Genomic DNA, 9,680 nt, shown 5'->3' with positions numbered 1-9,680 from the left:
CATCTTTGTTTAGGAGGATGAAGGTGGTTCAAGAGAAGACATAAATTCACACTTAGTGACACAAGGTCACAGCCAGTACTTCCTCCACGGAGAGCTATGTGCTCCCACAGTGGTGGCTGGGGGCTGGGCAGAGACCCTCTGCTGGTCCCAGAGGGACTCGCTCATCTGGCCACAACTCATGGGTTGGACAGAAGATCCAGAGGGTGACAGAGCATCTTTCCTGGGAATTTGGAGCTGACACATAGAAATCAAGTTCACTCATCTGGAGTTTGGCGGAGGGGAGGGGCGGTGGTTGGAAATCAAATGAAACCAGAGCATGAGAGACACTTAGAAGTGAAAGAGCGAGAGACAGAGAGACTGAGCTTGTGAGAGCAAATAGTCAGAAAGAAGGCAAACAATCAGGGGACAGAAGAATTCCAGCTCCTGACTGTGTAGTCTGTCCCAGCCCATCAATGACCCCGCGAGATGTTTAATAACATTCCAGTTTTGCAGATTAGGAAACAGGCTGAAAGAGGTGGGGGCTGGGTTTGGGTGCACAGTTAATTCAATTGCCACTGGACCCCACACTTCCCATTGCCTGAAGGCACCCTAATCCTCACTGGGACCCCTGTGGTCCCCTGACAGCCCAGCACCCTGATCAAAGGGACCCTGCGGGAGTGGGAACCCCTCTTGAGTGTGGAGAGTTCCCTGCCCCGAGATGCCATGCATCAGCAAGCTCCCGCTCACCCCAGGTTAACATCAGCCCAGCTGTACAGTCTCCCAACCCGCTTCCCTCCCTGCCAGGCACCCCCATCCTTACCACCGAGTGTACTGCAGGAATTCAGGCACAGGGATGCCCAAATCAACACGAGCCCATCGGCTATAGAAAAAGCAGACTCCCAGGCCCACCTGGGTTGCGAGGGGACAGAAGGTGTCCTCAACTTTCATGTGTCTAAGACAATCTTCTTCAGCTGGAGGTTCTAGAGAAAAATAAAAGGTCCAAAACATAGTTCGGTGAGGAATTCCTCCAAGGACCTGACTCCAGTGTCTACAACCATGTGTACCTACCCCCGGAATTGGGGTGAAGGTGGATTATTGATCAGCACAACCCCTGGTGGCCCAGCTCCTTGGCTTGGCTGCCCAGAGGGGGCTGGGGGAATGGGTAAGGCCAGGGCACTCAGGAAAAGCACAGAGGACCTGAGCTCTCCCTTCTGCACTCGTAAACCCTTCCCCAAATCTCAAGGCATTGGACAGAGATCCGCCACAATAATGAGATGCTCCCATCTCTTCACTCACTCCTGTCGGTTCACTTACATGCTGAGCATCCACTGGGTCCCAGGACAAGACACATAGGATGGCTGATGGGACAGGCTTGGTCCTTCCCCCTGGAACCTGTTCAATCTGATCAAAGAATGATCACTTATAAAGAGTTTCTCAAAATTATACAGAGACCAAAGACCAACTGCAGAGTGAACCAAATTTAAAAATATATATGAAGATCCCCCAGTCTCCCCGCCTAAGGTTAACAGCATAAAGCAAAAAGTTCTTGCCTTTAATCAGCAGGGAAGTTGTCACCCCCTCTCAGGTGGAAAGGAGAGTTATTCTTTGAGCACGTCACAGAAGTGCTCCACCGGATTGGACCAGGGCATCTACATTCATTCAGCAAATGTGTATAAGCTCCTACTACATACGGGAATCTCCTAACTAGACCGTTCCCAAGGCTCTCGGGCTTTATCAGTCAACAAAATAGACATGACTCCCCATCACTGGGGGCTCAGAATTTTAGCAGAGGAAACAGGCAGCATGTTGGGGTAGCAAGAGTTTGGAAAAATTTTTAAAAAAGAGTGATATGAGCAAACTCGGGTGATGGCGGTGGGGTGGGAGGCAGGCAGGAGAGAATAAGGCAATCCTGGCAGATCTCACGGAGTAATGAACTTGAAGCAGAATAGATCCGGAGGAAGAAGGAAGAGCCGGAGCCAGAGGCCCCCAGAGTGAGGGGGAGAGTGTGGGCAGAGAGGCAGAGCACGCCGGGTCCTGAGGCCTTTGTGACGACTTTGGCTCCTAATGACATGGTGACCCGTTTAGTGAGTTTTGAGGGGAGGGGTGATGTAGTCCAACTTATGCTTTTGTGTTTGTGTTTTTTGGGGGAAGTAATTTATTTATTTTAATGAATGTGCTGGTGATTGAACCCAGGATCTCAAGCATGCTAAGCATGCGCCCTACCACTGAGCAACACCCACCACCCCCAATGTATGTTTTTACAGCCTCCCTCTGACTCTGTGTGGATGAGAGATTGTAGGAAAGCAAAGATGGAAACAGAAGGCTATTGGTATCCAGGAAAGGCTGAAGGTGGCTCTTAGGAGGGCGGGGAGCAGAGAGCAGGTATTTAATTAAGACAGAATATCCAGAATTTTCTAACAAGCTGGATTTGCTGTCTGTGAGTGTAAAAGAAAGAGAGAGAAAGGACATGGTTCCAACATCTGGGCCTGGACAATGGGAGGGATGTCCTCTCCGGATGGGAAAGGGGATGGGAAAAGGTGGGGCTGAGCAGGTGGAAAGGGGCTGGTATCAGCTCAGTTCTTCAATGTCATGGTTAAGGGGTGTGTTACATATTGCCACAGAAGTGCCTAATAGGTAGAGGAATCTGTTTTCTTTTTCTTTTTAACATTTAAAAAATATAATTAAACATATTAATTGTATTATGTGAATGATTTGGGAATTTTGTTTCATGCCAAGTTATATGTTATATATAGCCAAATGGAGCATATATCAAAAAGGGGAGAAATGAGGGCTTTCACATAAACTGACTGTCCGTAACGTAGGTAAAATTTCAATAAAACCAGTCTTCAGGGCAAAAACCTCATCTCGGTGTTACATAAAAATAAATGAAAAACGACTATGTTGATGTACCATTATTTCATGTTACATAATAGCCCCAAACTAACAGTGTTTAACTATGAGGCTTGTAGAAATACTATTCGCTTTATTCACATAAATACAGAAGTGCAGAAATGTTCTAAGGTAGAATTAGCATCTTAGTGGAAATAATACATATTTGAGCATTTTACATGATATATATGTACTGATTCAAAATTTGGAAAAGTAATTTCATAGTAGAACATATGTATGAATGTGAAAGCAAGATGAATGAAAGGAAAAGAATGTGATGTGAGTCTCAGGGATAAAGGCTCAGATGGAAAGGGGAAATCAGGGAATTTTGGAGAAATCGAGAAATTGATGGCATGCCAATTTCCAAGGCTGGGTTGCTTCCACCAAAGGAATAGCATAGAGAGAGAGGAGAGGCCCAGGAACCCACCCTGGGGAACACCCACAGTATATGTTTGGAAAAAACAGGAGACATTGGCAAAGGACCAGCCAGCAGGCCAAAAGCAGAAACAGACAGAGAGATGGGCTGGAGGTTGAGTGAAGCAGGAACACGGGGTAGGAGGGATGGAAGAGCTGGGTCAAATGCTGCCGAGGGGCCAAGCATGATGAGGAGTCAAAATTGACCACTATATTTAGCAACATGGGGTCACTGATGGCCTTGACAGGGCAGTTTCCATAGAGCGAGGGATCAGGCGAAAAGCCAGAATGGGTGTAAAAGGGGATGGCTCAAGAGAAGATGCAGACAGTGAGTTTAAACAACTCCTTAAAGATTTGCTGCAAAGACACAGGGTGGCAATTGGTGGGGGTGAATTAGGGTCAAGGAGTGCTGTTGGTTTAAGAGGATGGACGTTTATATACTGATGGTGCCAACTAGCAGGAGAACAAAATAGATGAGGCAGTGAAAGAGAGGATGGTTTTGGGAGTGACAACCCAGAGAAGATGGGAGGGATGGGGCCTCGGGGACTTTTGGAGGAACTGGCTTTCGATGCCACTTTTAATAAGCGGTGGGGCACCGAGAGTGAGGTCACAGACATCAGAAGGCGAGCGGATGTGCTGGGAGTTGCTTGTGAAATTTCTCTTCTGTTGGCTTGTTTGCTTGTTCAAAGTAGAAAACTAACCTTACCAGCTGAGGAACAAGGAGGAAGAAAGAGTTACTGGAGCCATGAGCAGAAGATAAGAAAGAGCCTTCCAGGGAGAATGGGACAGTAAAAAGGGCAGGGGGAGGCGGGGGAGTGCGCTCCCAGAAAGTTACATTTTCTCTTTGACGTCCCCAAATGTGTGACGTGTTATTACCCTTCCTGCTGTCTACAAAATAAAAATTAATTATGGTTCAGAGGAAATGCTATTTCATTCTAAGAGGCTGCCTGTTTCTCAGGAATGGTCATCTTAAACTGCAAATATTGCAAACAATGTTGAAAAGATGAACCTGTGTACCTAAAATCCCCTATTTTCTATTAATCTGTTTACTACTTAGTTCCCCTATCAATAACACATAACAAATACTGCCATGATGGAGGTACACCGATGCTTAAAAGGAAATGAGATCTGTATCCTTTTGCTAAATTCCATGGCTTCCTTAATATGCAGTTCCACTTGGAATTTAGGAATGTCTGGTATAAGAAGTGAGAAACAGTTTGAGAAAATCCCGGCTCAGAATTACACATCACAACCACATCTCACAAGTATATACAGCCGTAAAAAAGTTTAAAAGCAAAACTCCGTAACTACTCTTAAAGACCTTTGCAAACCTGGGCCTGCCAAGATGTTTCCAAACTGGAAAGGAACTCCAATCTCTTGCCTGGTACCGGACCAGAGGCTGGCCAGCCTTTTCTGTAAAAGCAAGAGAGTAAATATTTTCAGTTTTGCAGATCATTTTGTTGTAACCATGCAGGTAGGCAATAAGAAAGCTAAGAGCACTGGGAGATAGGAAACAAACGGGCATGCCCACACTCTCCCTTCCACTCAGGGCAGCTTCTCTGTGGTGGGGAGCTTTGCCACAATCACTTGCTTCTTTTTTCCATTGGTTTCTTTGTTTCCACCTTACTGCTCGAGCTCAGAACTTCAGGTGGGCCTGGTCCTTCAGCATCCATGCAGAGAAGGCTGAGCGGGGTTGGGAACCCCACCTGATGGAGAAGAGAGATTACTGGGAGGGACATTGTGGAGGCCACCATGACACGAGACAATCACACCTTCTGGGGTGAAAGGGAACGAAGACAAGGGAAGGACACAGTAGTGGGACCCCTAGGTCGCCTGCCAGGCTTGTTCTCCCTCCACGGCAACCATGGGGGCCTGGGGGGTGTTGGGCTTCAGCTACGGTGATTAGGATGAAGGGACTCAATATAAAGGACCCTCCAACTCCTCACTAGGTTCCAAACGCAGCCCCTCTAAGTCCACCCTCTGAGTTTCTGGAACTCTGCTGGAAGAATACATGAGCAGGCCAGAACCAGAGCCTAAGCCAAACATGACAGGGGTCTCGTGGGGCTGTAACCCCATGCTCAGTGGTCGGGGACTCCTTGCAAATCTGCAGAAATCCCTGTTCCACCTCATTCCTGGGAGAAACCCCAGATCTCCTCCTGCTCTGTCTGTTCTTCTCTTGAGGCTATTGTCCTGGAGGGATGCTGAGTCATTGAACCTGGTCCTCCAAACGTACATAAGCAGCCTGTTCAATAAAACAAATTATGCACTTTTTCACATTTGCCAGTTTTTTGATTCCAGAAAGGTTGTGGGACTCATTCTCACAGTCTCCTGTGCCCCCACCACATGGTGGCCCTCTGCTCATGTAAACACGATTTCCCACAACTGCACCCTGCCTCCCAGCTTGTCAGAGGGGAGTGTCCCACAAAGACACAGGTGTTTGTGAGGATCCTGTCCCCCAGCAGAAAACCTGCTCCTGGAGCCACGGACAGGGATCTGGCCTCCTAAGCCGCTCAGCTCTAATTCAAAGCCTAAAGTGGGGGCCCCTAACATTGCTGAATGACTTTCTGAATCACCTGGACTGGAGGGGACTGATTTTCTTTCCAGGAATGGAGGTAGCGCAGCCTCCATTTTCAGGGCTGACCTTGACGATGGATCTAGTTCCCCCGACTGCAACACAGGAAGGAGTGGCCCTTCCATCCCACAGGTTGGAGACCCAACCCAAGGGAGTACTGAAGCAGTGCATTGCTGCCAGGTCCAGCATCCCTGCAGAGTGGCCTCTGCCCTTGAATGACCCCCTTCCCAGGGCCTTTCTTGCCCGGACACCACCACACCCCAGGCTGTGCCAGAGCTCTGGGGCTCTGCGTGTCCAGGGCACACAGGTGGCACCTGAGCCAGGTGTCCCCTGGGCCTCAAGGGAGAGAGGTCTGCTTCTGCATCAGGGGAAGGTGACCCCACAAGGCTGGCAGGACACTCTCAATATGGACCTCCAGGAGCCCTGGGAGCAGTTTCCCTGCAGGTGTTAAGAGCCATCATCAGGAGGGCAGGCCCCTCTTTGTGCAGACCATCCAGCAGTGCTGGGCCCACGTGCTGACCTCAGAAATCTACATGCCCCCAGGATACCCCAGGCAACCTCACAACTTCGTCACTTGGTGACCTGGGTACCACGAGCTCCTTGGCCATCCCATGAGGGTGGTCCTTGCAGGCATGGTCTCCAGGTTCTCCCGTTGAGAAATCCCCCTGGGTTTCTGTGGTCACAGAGCAGACACCAGAAGATTCTAGTCCTGCAGTGACCCCCACAGCAGTCAGCTCCCCTGTGCATGTCCAGGGACAAATGACAGCAATTTATTGCCAGGTACCGTGATGAACAAGGGGGTGGGATTCCATACTAAGTTCAGGATCCTGGTAACTCACTCTGCACCCCAAAAAGCTTCCATGAGAAATGTGTGTATTGGGATGTCTGTGCCCCTAGAAGAGCTGTTCCTGAGGGTTCCTGGGACCCTCCAGCCCCTCTCAAGGTTCTCAGATCCTGGGTCTAAATTTCTATCTGCCTCTTTTGGTGTACGGCCACCTGTGTCTCGTGGTCATGGGTCACTTTATTGCATGACTTGGCATGTTCTTAGTGCTCGTCCTCCACCCCTGCACTAGACTCCCAAGATGTTCCCACTGACCCTTGGCTCCCTGGGTGGCTCAGGGGGCCCTAAGTCTGCACCCTTCACTCTCCTCCTCTACCCCCACCTCTGGGGCCACCCCTAGGTGGACTTGGAGGTGTTTGTAAATGAGTCTTACACAAGGACATGTCTGGAAAAAGCAGGACCCCACCCCCGGAAAACTCACCTGCTCCCTTCTCAGAAGAGGACCCCACAGCCCCACATTGCCTCCCAGGGGTCTACTCAGGACACAGTCCCCCAGTTCTGGGCAAGGTGTCTCCCTGGAATCCTTGCTTCCAGGAAGAGTCTCTCTGTCCTTCTTCAGAGTTTAGAGGTGTTCCCATGTCCCTGACCACCAAGATGCCCAGCACAGTCCCTTCAGTGACCTGGAGAGACAAGTAACTTATGTGGCCACAGGTCTCACAGGACACACCTGCTGGGACCCCAGGCTAAAGGGCTGTCCTTCTGCATTCTCAGGTGTGGCTCCCGTGGTAACTTTTTGCAGGGGGCCCAAACGGGGAGTGTGGCCCAAAGCAGTTCATGGGGCTCTCTGGGCAGGGAAGACTTGGGCCAGGTGGCCTTGCCTGGTTTCCCTGCTGGGCCACTCTGAAAACCCCCGCTCCTCTGGCTGTGGCTGGAGGCCCCTCAAACCTCAGGGCGGGGCTCTTTCTCTCAGCCTCCACTGACTCCAAAGCCACGCTGGTGCTGGCGAGGGGAAAGAGCTTTCTTGCCTTCTTTTGGCCAAGTTGCCACAGGTGGATGCTGCGGGGAGCTGGAGAGAGAGGTAGCACTTGCTCAGATGTGAGTGGTTAAGCAATTTGACACCCTGTCAACTAGCCTTAAACATTGGAATGAGGTCTTTCCCGGTAAAGCTGGAAGTTACTTTCAGTAACTTGTCTAAAGATTTCTTTTTTTTTTCCACTTAAAGACTCATAAAACCTCTCCCAGGTCATTCCTGGTATGGACCATTATCCAGGGATCAATCAGGAAATGCAGGAGGAGAGGGGTGGGGGTGGGGGAGAGGGGAGGTTAGATCAGAGCCCACGGAGAGGAGATGCCCCTCCCAGGAGCCTCACACTGGGCAGTGGCTTCTGGCATCCAGCTCTCCTGTTCTCAGGCCCATTCCATCTGCGGGGTTTTCCAAAAACATAATGGTGGAAGGGCCATGGAGGACACCTAGAACTTCCAGAATAGACAGGGGGAGCAGAGTTACCATGCTGGCCCTGGGTTTGGAGACAGACCTGCAGTGGAGACCACAGGCTTCTGAGAAGCCAGTTTCGAAATAAAGGCAGTATGCACTGGAATACCCGGCTCGAGAGAGTGCTTCATCATAGACATGTAATTTACATAGTTCTCACCACTAAATTCTGTGTTCCCAACACGCTACATGAATGACGGCTTCAACACACATTCATCTCTGAGATGTGAAAAAGTGTAGAGCCGCTCTTTCATCCTGCATAATGGGCATGGCTACACTTAAGAACACTTACCAAGATTTCTCAGCAAGAGCCAATTTCGAAATAAAGGCAGTTTGTGCAGGAAAACCCTGTTGGAGTGAGGGCTTCCCCATACACATGTAAGTTATAGAGTTCCCCTCACCATGAAACGCTGTTCCCAACATGCTACATGCATGAAGGCTTCGACACACATTCAGTTCTAAGCTGTTAGCATGTGGAGAGCCGCTCTTTCTTTCAGCACAAAAGGCATGGTTACACCCAGGAAGATTTACCCAGATTTCTCAGCTGCTTCCTTCAGCCAGATTCAAAATAAAGGCAGTTTGTGCTGGGAAAGCCTGTTGGAGCGTGTTCAGAGCTGTTTCGGGCTCTGTCCCAGCTGGAGGGTGCAAAGCCCAACCTCCAGAAAGAGGGACCAGGACCCCACCCGCCAGGTGGTGTTGCCTTTGTAGGGGAACAGTGATCTTTGGGTAAGATATATTGCGGCTCTCTCTAAAAACTGCTTTGACTTAAGTTTGCATCCTAGTCACCAGTTCCAGGACAACAGAAAAGGCATACCCTACATCCCTTTGCACTCAACTCTTCCCAAAAGAGCAAATATTTGTCCATGAAAATACCAGCTGCTCTTCTAAGGCCCACTAAATACCCAGCAGTGTGGGCGGTGCACTCTTGATCAGGGACAGGTGGAGAGGGAACAGCGGTCCTCCAGCAGGCTTGGCCTGGTGTGGCAGCTGCGCTGTGGGTGCTTGGTGGGGAGGGAATGCAGGGAATCCTGTTTGAGGGGCCTCTGTGCACGCCTGCATTATAGTCTGAGGTTTCATACAAAGGCTCCAGGCATCCTAACTGGTCAGATACAGCCCCCACCCTTGGGCTGGAACCACCAGGAGATAAGTACCTGTAACAGGGACGGTGCCTGGTGTGGGGAGAGGTCATGGGACCCTCCGGGGGCAGGGGCGGTGGTGCTGGGGAAGGCAGGGGATGCAGTGAAGGGTGGAGGGAGCAGGGTCCTTTGCTTGGGGGTGCGAGTTCTTTGGGAGACCACAGGGAATGGCACACATCATCCCCACCCTATACCCCAAATTCCTAGCCCCGCCAACACAGGGGCTGCTCTGCACCCTCTCAACGTGGCTCTCCTGTAAGACCGCACCCAACCAGGCATCTGGCACCCTGCCCTACCTCCCCTCTTGGGACAGATCCCGTCTTCTTGGAAACTGCCTAGCAGCGCGTATTCAAGGCCGGCAGCCGGCCTGGCGGATCTGCACTTCAGGTGCCCTACCTGGCCAGCCGTGCCTGCCTG

Source organism: Vicugna pacos, unplaced genomic scaffold (assembly GCF_048564905.1).
Source record: "Vicugna pacos unplaced genomic scaffold, VicPac4 scaffold_104, whole genome shotgun sequence".
NCBI classification, from domain to species: domain Eukaryota; kingdom Metazoa; phylum Chordata; class Mammalia; order Artiodactyla; family Camelidae; genus Vicugna; species Vicugna pacos.
The sequence above is the reverse complement of the archived record's forward strand: the minus strand, read 5'-3'. Positions refer to the sequence as shown.